The sequence below is a fragment of the Hyla sarda genome, chromosome 2 (assembly GCF_029499605.1).
Source record: "Hyla sarda isolate aHylSar1 chromosome 2, aHylSar1.hap1, whole genome shotgun sequence".
NCBI classification, from domain to species: Eukaryota; Metazoa; Chordata; class Amphibia; order Anura; family Hylidae; genus Hyla; species Hyla sarda.
Genome location: NC_079190.1, coordinates 168,955,485 through 168,967,416, shown reverse-complemented (window position 1 = coordinate 168,967,416; position 11,932 = coordinate 168,955,485).

The window sequence follows — 11,932 nt, the reverse complement described above, 5'->3', positions numbered from 1 at the left end:
AATGGGGTCATTTATGAGGTATTTCTAATATGACGGCCCCTCAAATCCACTTCAAATCCGAACTGGTCCCTGAAAAGTTCCAATTTAGAAAATTTTGTGAAAAATTGGAAAATTGCTGCTGAACTTTGAAGCCCTCTGATGTCTTCCAAAAGTAAAAACATGTTAACTTTATGATGCAAACATAAAGTTGACATACTGTATATGTGAATCAATGTATAATTTATTTGGGATGACCAGTTCCTTATAAGCAGAGAGTTTCAAAGTTAACAAAATGCAAAATTTTCAAATTTTTCATCAAATTTGGAAATTTTGCAAGTATCGCCCAAAATTTACCACTAACATGAAGTAGAATATGTAGAAAGATAATAGATAATAGTAGAAAAATAATCTCTGAATGAAAATAAACGTAAAAGCATCCCAGAGTTATTAATGCATACAATGACAGTTGTCAAAATTGCAAAAAAGGGCTCAGTCCTTAAGGGGTTAAAACTGTATTAGACTACAGAAACAAGTGTGATACCTTTTCTGACCTTTCACAGTAACTAGGCCCAAATTAGTTTAACAGGAAAAATATAAAGGACCTCACGTAGGTGTACATACAGTTTACACTTATGATAGGAGGACTATGCGCTCTACTACTCTTAAAACTGTATTAGACCACAGAAACAAGTGTGTAGCTTTGGCTGACCTTTCACATTAACTAGGCCCAAATTAGTTTAACAGGAAAATATATAAAGGACACCACATAGATGTACGTAAAGTTTAAACTTATGAGAGGAGGACTATACGCTGCACTGCAAACTGTATAAGGCTACAAAAACAAGTGTGTAGCTTTGGTTGGCCTTTCACAGAATATAGGCCCAAATTATTTTTAAAGGAAAAAAAACATACACCATGTAAATGTATGTACAATTTACACTTATGAGAGGTGGACAATTCGCTCCGCTTAAAACTGTATTAGGCTACAAAAGCAAGTGTGTAGCTTTGGCATGCTTTTCATGGTAACTAGGCCCAAATTAGTTTAACAAGAACATATATAAAGGACACCACATAGGTGTATGTACAGCTTACACTTATGAGAGGAGGACTATGCACTCCACTACAAACTGTATAAGGCTACAAAGACAAGTGTGTGGCTTTGGCTGGCATTTAACAGTAACTATGCCCAAATTAGTTTAACAGGAAAAAAACGTACACTACATAGGTGTACATACAGTTTACACATATGAGAGGAGGACTATGCCCTACAAACTGTATAATGCTACAAAAATAATTGTGTAGCTTTGGTTGGCCTTTCACAGTAAGTAGGCCAAAATTAGTTTGACAGGAAAAAAAAACCTACACCACCTATGTGCGCACAGGTTACACTTATGAGAGGACAATACACTCCGCTATGCAACCTGTATTAGGCACTGTAATCAGGTGACTATGGCTTTTCGTGCTCACCCTAACTGGCCCCTGTTAGCTTTAGAGTTGTTGTACACCCAACTGAAGCAGTACAGAATCGCTGTGTAGTAGAGCACAGTACAGTATTATTATGCACTAATAGCAGGTGACAATGTCTTTTAGTGCTCAGCCTAAGCTTTAGAGTTGCTGCACACCCCACTGCAGCAGTACAGAGTCACTGTGTAGTACACCCAAAAGTGTACTTTCTCTCTCGCTTTCCTGTCAGTGCTTTTCTGCAGTGATTTGGACTTGTGCTGAATCGCTGTTGTCAAGCTGTTTTTCGGTGCAACACACACACTGATCTATCTGTCTCTGCAATGAAACACTCTCTCTGAAATAAAATGCTGGAATGGCTGGCAACAAGATGGCTGCCGATTATATTGGGATGTGACATCACAGGGGCTGCTGGCTGCTGATAGGCTGCATGCTGCATGTGATTCAGGTTCATCCCGCCTACCCGCCTTCCCAGAGCTCATTGTCCCATGTCCTCACATGTGGAGCCACCATTTTAGATCCCCTGGAGCCTAAACCGCACTAAATGGAATTTAATGAAGTGATTCGTGCAATCAAATCGCGGTGATATTCTGATTCATTGCGAATGGAATTTTTCCTGAAATTTGTAACAAATTCAGATTCATCAGATTCGATTTGCTCATCCCTAATATTCATACTGCTTTTCTGGGCCTCCGTTGGGTTATACCCCAGATGACCACCAGACTGAGAGTCCCATCCAAGCACATGGATACATTCAGAAAATAGACTCAACATGGTCACAATTAGGCTACTTTCGGCCCATTAAATTCAAAGGGCCTTTTGGACTCTATTGTGTATGGGAGCAACCCAACTATGGTTGGATAACCATAAGATTCCAAGGTGATAAGCAACATCAAAAGCATCTGTCAGCTCTACATTTATATTAAAAACACAATAAAATATACATGTTTAAAGGTTTTCAGGGGAACATAGATATCGGTTGCTGCCTTGGGCTATGTTAACTGATCATTTCAGCAAACATGCGAGAATTAATTGGCAGATCACTGCAGGGGTTTTTTATGTATAAAAAAGAACACAGTGGCCTTGAACAAAGTGGCCAAACATTGCTATAGGGTACGTTCACACGTCCAGGATCCTGCATAGATTTGATGCCCAGGATTTGTAACTGCAGATTAGAAGCAAAGATTACATGTGAACGTACCCATACACTGTTTTTGTCCAATGGCTGTGACCAAAGTAATCCAACATAGCTGATCACACATTTGTTTAACATAAGTCTGCCTTTTGACAGTCATGAACAATTGCTTTCACATAATTTACAGATGATGGTAATCTGAAATGTCCATTTTGTTCTACCATTATCTTCTGTGTATGGGCAGCCTTTTTTAAATTAATTTATTTGTATCCCAATAAGTTTCATAGATTTATAATACAGTTCAATGCTTTCCCACTGGTTTCTGGTTTGCTACAGGCTACACTTTGTTTGCTACACTACATTTCTTCATATCCTTTCACTTTTTCACATTTTGTCATGTTGTGACCTTGTGCTAAAATATCAAGAAAATCAAGTTTTTCCACATTATTCTCTCAATTGGAGTCACCTGTGGAAAATTCAGTTGATTGGACAAGATTTTGGGATTTGAAAAGACACAGCCCTGTCAATATAAGGTGTCACTGCTGACAATGGATACCAGAGCAAGAACCAAGCCATGATGGGAAAAGAACTGGTTGTAGAACTCAGAGGCAGGGCTTTATGGTTGCACAGATCTGGAGAAGCATACAAAAAAAAAAAAAGACTGTGCCACTAAAAATTCCAAAGAGCAAAATGGCCACCATAATTATTAAATGGAAGAGGTCTGGAACAATCAGGACTCTTCCCTGGCCACCCCACTGAACTAATTAATTGGGATAGAAGGGCCTTAGTAAGAGAAGTGAACAAATAACCCGATGGCCGCTCTGGCTGAGCCCCAAACAACCTTTATTCATTTGGAAGAAACTTCCAGAAAGTCACACATCATTTCAGCACTACACTAATCTAGGTTTTATGGCTGAGTGGCCAAGAAGAAGCCTAAAACATATAGAAGCCCATCTGGACTTTGCAAAAACTTACATTAAGGACTCAGACTGTGATAAAAAAAACAAAAAAACTATTTTTTAGTCTGTTGAAACCAAGACTGAACTTTCTGGCCTCAATTCTAAGTATCATCTATTAAGGAAGCCAGGCACTGCTTGTCATCTGCCTTATACCATCCTTACAGTAAAGTGTGGTGATGTCAGCATCATGCTCTGGGGGTATTTTTCAGCAGATGGTACAGGGAGATTGGTCATGGTTAACCCCTTGCCGCAAATGGACGTTTATTAGCGTCCATCTGCGGCTCCTGAGGTATGACGCGCTCTCAGCTGGTTAGTGTGCATCATTCTCGGTGGGTTTCAGTTGCTATATTCAACCACGACCCATGGCTAATGCCGGAAATCGCTGATTGGGCTGATATCCAACATTAACCCTTTAGATGCATCGATCAAACTCGATCGGCGTGTCTAAAATGAAAGTAAACATTGCCTACTAGCTCAGTGGTGCTGTTCCCTGTGGCGTCTTGAACAGATTGCAGGATGCAAGGAGGATCCTTAATCCTCGCTGTTCAATCGCCGAATGACTGCTCCGTGCCTGAGATCCAAGCAAGAGCAGTCGAGCGGCGATAACACTGATAAATGCCATGCTATTGAATGGCAGGGATCAGTGTAGGAAATCAGTGTGTGCAATGTTATAGTCCCCTATGGGGACTATAACATTGCAAAAATATGTGAAAATAAAGTATTAATAAATGTGATTTAACCCCTTCCCTAATAAAAGTTTGAATCACCCCCCTTTTCGGATAAAAAAAAAAAAACTGTGTAAATAAAAATAAACATACATGATATCACCGCGTGCATAAATGTCCGAACTATAAAAATATATCAATAATTAACCCCTTAAGGACTGAGCGATTTCACGTTTTTGCATTTTCGTTTTTTCCTCCTTTCCTCATAACCCTTTAAATTTTGCACCTAAAAATCCATTTGATGGCTTATTTTTTTGCGTCACCAATTCTACTTTGTAATGACATCAGTCATTTTACCCAAAACTCTACGGCGAAATGGAAACAAAATCATTGTGAGACAAAATTGAAAAAAAAACAAAACGCTATTTTGTAAGTTTTGGGGCTTCTGTTTCTACGCAGTACATTTTTTGGTAAAAATGACACATTCTCTTTATTCTGTAGATCCATATGGTTAAAATGATATCCTACTTATATCGGTTTGATTTTGTCGTACTTCTGAAAAAAATCATAACTACATGCAGGAAAATGTATACGTTTAAAATTATCATCTTCTGACCCCTATAACTTTTTTATACTCATTTTTTGCGCCGTGATCTGAAGTTTTTAGCGGTACCCGTTTGAATTGATCGGACTTGTTGATCACTTTTTATTCATTTTTTATTGATATAAATAGTGACCAAAATACACTATTTGGATTTTGGAATTTTTTTGCAAGCCATTTACCGTCCGGTTTAAATAACAATATATTTTTATAATTTGGACATTTTCGCACGCGGCGATACCACATATGTTTATTTTTATTTACACTGTTTTATTTTGTTCCTAGGAAATGCCGGGTGATTAAAATATTTTATTCAGAAGGGAATACCTGAAAGGGTTAACTTTTTTTTTAACACTTTTTTTTGCGAGCTCATAGCTCCTATAGGGACCTATGAGCTTGCAATGGCTGATTGCATACACAGATTGTTGCCTTGCCGTTGCATGGCAACAAGCTGTGTAATCAGCGGTTGATTGCTCCAGCCTGTAACTCAGGCATGGAGCAATCAATCAGATCCGAGACGCAGCCGGAGGAAGGTAGGGACCTTCTTCTCTCCAGGTAGCTGATCAGGGTATCGCCGACCCCGATCAGCCCGACTGAGCAGCCGGGAACCATTTACTTTCACTTTCGATGCGGCGCTCAGCTTTGAGCGCCGCATTGGAAGGGTTAATAGCGGGTAGCCGAACGATTGCGGCCGCGCCTATTAGCCGCGGGTCCCGGCTGTGAATAGGCGCTCGGACCATCCCGCTATTATAGACAGGGACCGGACTTAGGACGTACTCATACGTCCTAAGTCCTTAAGGGGTTAAACCGCACAGTCAATGGCGTACACGTAAAAAAGTTCCAAAGTCCAAAATAGCGTATTTTTGGTTACTTTTTCACCATACAAAATGAATAAAAAGTTATCAAAAAGTCCGATCAAAAGAAAAATTGTACCAATAAAAACTTCAGATCACGGTACAAAAAATTATCCCTCATACCACCCCTTATACGGAAAAATAAAAAAGTTATAGTGGTTAGAAGAGGACATTTTTCAACTTATTAATTTTGGTGCATGTAGTTATAATTTTTTTAAGTAGTAAAATAAAATCAAACCCATATAAATTGGGTATCCTTGTGACTGTATGGACCTACAGAATAAATATAAGGTGCAATTTTTACCAAAAACTGCACTACGTAGAAACGGAAGCCGCTAAAATTTACAAAATGGCTTTTTTTTTCTATTTTGCCCCACACATAGTTTTTTTCTGGTTTCCCTGTAGATTTTGTAGTGAAATTATTAGTGGTATTACAAGGTAAAATTGTTGGCGCAAAGTACAAGCCCTCATATGGATTTTTAGGTGGAAAATTGGAAGTATTATGATTTTTAGAAGGTGAGGAGGAAAAAACTAAAGTGCAAAAATGAAAAATCGCCAAAGAGGGAAGGAGTTAAAGGAAAGCTGAATGGAGCTGAATGGAAAATACAGGCACATTCTTAATAAAAACCTAATCATGAGTGCTCTGGACCTCAGACCGAGTCAAAGACAATGGGGGGAAGTGATCATTGGTTTTAGGCTAGGTTTCCACCGCAGCAAAAACGCCAGAAAAACTGCCACAGCTTATTCCTGCATTTTGGTAGTTTTTCTGGCATATATTTTGGGTGTTTTTCCTGGTGTGTGGAAACAGCCAATTTTGTCCCCTGTGGCAGATTTTCAGGGTACAACTCACTAGGTTGGATGCTGAGCGCCCAGTCCACAGAGTATAAGGAGATGAGGAGTGATGTATAGCATCACTACTCACCTCCCCTGGCCGTATAGTATACAGGGATGCATAGTGTACCCATGGATACTATACAGGAGCCGGTAATCCTGTCACCAAACTGACAGGACTCCCTGCTACTATAGACCCTTTGTGCGGTATACAGTATATACAGCTATCTATAGATAGCTGTATATAGTGTATACAGAAGCTGACATCCACTTACCTCCCTTGCTCCTGTCACAGCCGGATCCATGTAGCTCTGCCCCTAGTGATGATGTCATAAGGGGGTGGAGCTACACTGACCCAGCCAGACTGGAGGGAAGAAAGTGGACCTTGTCTTCTGCATACACTATATATAGCTATCTATAGATAACTGTATATACTGTATATCGCCCAAAGGGTTAACCTACACTGTCCAGCAGTGTAAGTTAACTCTTTCCTTGCTGGGCTGGTGCATAGTGCTCAGCTCAGCAAGGGGTTAAGTGAGCCAGCAATGTGTATGTATACTGTATACACATTGCAGGCTCACTGTAAGTTCTTGCTGGGCAGTAGATATAGGACATATATCTACTGCTCAGCATCAGCTGTTCTCCCGGCTCTGTGTCAGGAGGAGTGACATCTGCCGTGATCTGTCCCTTACTGCAGGTACTACTGCTCCCAACATGGAGCACATTCTGCTCCATTCTGGGAGCTGTAGTACCTGCATTGATAGACAGATTGCAGCGAATGTCACTCTTGACACCTGCTGGGATCCTCCTGTATAACGAATATAGATGCGGGTGGCCGCTCTTCTATGGTCCCCTGCACTGACATATATATACACGTATTCATATTTCTCGCAGAGAGTTGTGATTGGCTGGAACCATCTGGCCAATCACAGCTCTCTGCGGGAAATATGAATATGTGTATATATACGGTAGTGAGGGGAACCATAGAAGAGCGTCCGGCCGCATCTATAAATTATATAGAGGGATCGCAACGGACCCGGACGATCTGTCAATTAGGACAGATACTGCTACTACCATCATGGAACAGTGTGCAGTGTACTTCCATGCTGGGAGTAGTAGTACTATCTAAGAAATTTAAAATAAAAAATAAAAAAAAGGTAAAAAAACACCCACACACTACATTTTTATTATTGGCTATATTTTTAGTGCCCTGCCTGCCCACATAAATTGATCCCTGTTTAACCCCTTATGGGGCAAGCCAATTTTCAGTGTAGGACCCGGCCATTTTTTGCACAACTGACCACTGTCACTTTAGGAATTAATAACTCTGGGATGCTTTTACCTTTCATTCTGATTCTGAGGTATTTTTTTTTTTTTTTTTTTTTTTTTGGGGGGGGGGGACATATTCTACTTTATGTTTGTGGTAAAATTTTGTCAATACTTGCCTCATTTCTTGGTGAAAATTTCCAAAATTTGATGAAAAAATGTAAAACTTCATTTTGTGGGAAATTTTCAGGGGTGTCAACATTTACAGCCATGACTGTATATATATATTCTTGCAAATTTTAAGTTTTTATTTTTTAATAAATTTGTAAAATGTCTACAATTCTGTATTTACCTGGTCAATATGGGGCATCGAGTGCATTACGGTTGGGGGAAACTTGATCTTTGCTGACATTCGGAATGCTCTATACATACTGTAAAATGTTATGTCATAATATACATTACACTGTAGGTGTTATTGACTCAACTGTTCTAACTTAACATCGGATTTTATTATTGCCTCTTCTATCTTCCAGCCACGTGCTTTTTATCTCCTTGGTAACGTTGTTACTACAGTTGACATAGCAAGAGTTGAATGGGGCAACGGAGATCACAGACCTGTCATTCTTCATTCTAAGACAATTGTTTCCGAAAAACTGTGTCTTGCTTCAATATTTAAGGCTCGGGGACTAATATTAAACCAGAATGATACTTTGGTTAAAAACCTATAATTAACCTTGTCTTCGTCTGTAGGTCAGGCATTAATAGCAATTTCTGAAAGTGGACATTCCTGTCCCTTTCATACACTGAGGCCTTGATAGGTTTTAAATAATATGTCTTTGAGAAAAGTACAAGGGTAATTGTTGCAATTTTTGATGCCATTATCTAAGCCCTTGAGACCTCACATTCCCGTTTCTTCTCTCTTGTGTAATTGCCTACGTCTTGGAAGTGTGTGAAATAATGGTAATATTCTCTGAAACTGAAGACCCCACTTTCTACGAGGGGTCACAGTCATTCTAATATTGGAGAGAACAAAAAACTTCTCAATTCAAGATAAAGAACTTTTTGCTTGATTTCAACAATACCACCCACCAGTCCCCCGTAAGTGTGAAATTAATAAACACTTGTTTATTTTAAATGAATTATTATAGAATATTTGATGTGTATGTTGTTTAGTCAAATAAAATACATTGTATGTTAAATATATACTTCAAGGGGCTCATGGGGTTATTTCTTTTCATCAATGTGTTTTAGCCAATTTTGTCACACCCTCTGTCAGTGGATACATATAGCAACTGAACAAAAAATTGAGGGATTTTTATTGTTCCGGAAAGACACAGAAAATCTGTATATTTATGTTACGGAAGGGAAACAATAATGTGGAGTCATTATGGGTAGAATAATATGGAGATAAAAAAAATTCTGATAGGGGTTTGCTACAAGCTACCAAACATGATGGAAGAGCCAGAAGATCAATTATTGAGGCAAAGAAACAAGGCAGCAAATCAGAACGAGGTGATAATAATGGGGGACTTTAACTATCCTGATATAAACTGGGAGACTGAGACCTGTGAATCTAATAAAGGAAACTGGTTTCTGACTATAGCTAAAGACAATTATCTGTCCCAAATGGTGCAGGGCCCGACCAGAGGGGGTGCCCTGCGAGACTTAATCATAACACCTTAAGGACACAGGGTTTTTCCATTTTTGCATTTTCATTTTTTCCCCATCACCTTCTAAAAATCATAAAACTTTCAATTTTGCACATAAAATTCCATATGATGGCTTAATTTTTTGCGCTACCAACTCTACTTTGCAGTGACATTAGTCATTTTACCCATAAATCCATTTCATTTTTAACTTTTGGGGGCTTCCGTTTCTACGCAGTGCATTTTTCGGTAAAAATAACACCTTATCTTATTTCTGTAGGTCTATACGGTTAAAATGATACCCTACATATATAGGTTGGATATTGTCATACTTTGGAAAAAAATCATAACTACATGCAGGAAAATTTATTTGTTAAAAATTCTCATCCTCTAACCCCTATAACTTTTTAATTTTTCCACATACGGTCCGATATGAGGACACATTTTTTGCACCGTGTTCTGAAGTTTTTATCGGTACCCTTTTTGTATTTATTGGACTTTTTGATCTCTTTTTATTCATTTTTTCATGATATAAGAAGTGACCAAAATACGCTGTTTGGGACTTTGGAATTTTTTTGCGCATACGACATTGACCTATTTATTTAACAATATATTTTTAGAGTTCGGACATTTCTGCACGAGGCAATACCATATATGTTTATTTTTCTTTTTATTTACACATTTTCTTTTATGGGAAAAGGGGGGTGAGTCAAACTTTTATTAGGGAAGGGGTTAAATGACCTTTAACTTTTTTTTTTTTTTCCTTTTTTTTTGCAGTGCTATAGCTCCCATAGGGAGCACCAGTATGATAGAAGTGTGAATCCAGCCTAAGAAAATAAGGTTATGAAATACACATTCTCCAAGTTCTTACTATGTTACCACTTCCCCATGTCACTACATTGTGGTAGGTGTAACTATTTGGTTGATTATCTGTACTTTTTACTAAATAGTCAAATAGGTAGGAACTTTGTTGCAATATAGGGTGTTAAAACTAGGCTAAGGGGATTTGGATATGAGTCTGATGCTAACATGAGCACTTTCATTTTACAGTAGTGTTCCCGCCTATCTGACTATTTAGTTAAAAGTACAGATAGCCAACCAAAGCATAGCAAGAAAGTAAAAACACTGTTGTAATAAGGGTACCTAAGCCTATAACTTGACATAAAACCTATTTTTTGGGGCTGACCACAAACTATTTAAACTGGTTTTAGTAACAGATATTAAGCAAACTTATAATGTATTAAGAATGATATTTTTTTAGTGGTACATGACAAGTTTATTAATAACCAAGTAGAGTCTATGATCATTGATAATATTTTGAAGGTCAACCTGTGGGTCAATTTTACCACCTCTTAGTAATTTGTGATATTTTTTATATTTTCAGTGTCAATGAATAGATATCTGATTGTCTGTTAATATGATATTTATAGATGTTGATTTTATAACTGTTAATATGATATTTATATACACAGATTTTATAACTATTACTATGATATTTATATACACAGATTTTATAACTATTACTATGATATTTATATACACAGATTTTATAACTATTATTATGATATTTATATACAGCGATTTTATAAATGTCGAAATTAGTCTAATATTTGAAAACAAAGTGATTTGCATTTTTCATCGTATACGGCTGTGACATTCTATCTCCAGTACAGACTATTTAAGTATATGATTTACAAATTTATGCTATGCAATATTGATTGTGCATAAATTACACAAAAAGGGCAAATCTATTAAGGCAATTTGGAGGTTCTGATGCTCATTATTTGCAATGGGTAAGTCTCTCTCAGCTAATTCAAGTCAGGCCCTGATTTGCAAAGTCATTCTGCACGTCTTGCTGATTAGATTATGATTTATATGGCAGTGCAAGTTTTACTTCTTTCTGTTCTTTCTGCATTTGCTATTTTGCTCATTACACAATATATTATATATATATATATATATATATATATATATATATATAATTTTATATTGGGTAGCTAAATATTCTTTCTCATGACATTCCACTCTTCTATTTGTATTGTAGTAACATAGTTCGTAAGGTTGAAAAAAGACCAGAGTCCACCAAGTTCAACCTATAACCCTAATGAGTCCCTACTGAGTTGATCCAGAGGAAGAAAAAAAAAAAACCTTGACATGACTAGTTTGGTTTAATCCCGACTAGTTTGGTTTTAATCCCATTTTCTATCTATCTATAACTATGTCTTTTTACAGTTAATTACTCTTGGAGAGGACCTGACTGTACGTTCTAGCCATAAATTATCTATGGAGTAATTAGGTCTCAAACTCCAGCCTACATTGGCACAAAATGCTGCCATTCATATAACCTATCTGATCGGTCACTCAAGATCGTTTATACATTGTTAGAGTGCGGTGGTATTCTGGATATAATATAACATTAGACCACTTCACTAATCATTATGGGTCTAATATGCATGTTATTGGATCCATCCCTATAATTTGATTAGAGAATGGAGTAGTGTGATATATGGATTCAAAGTAGACTTTAGACATGTC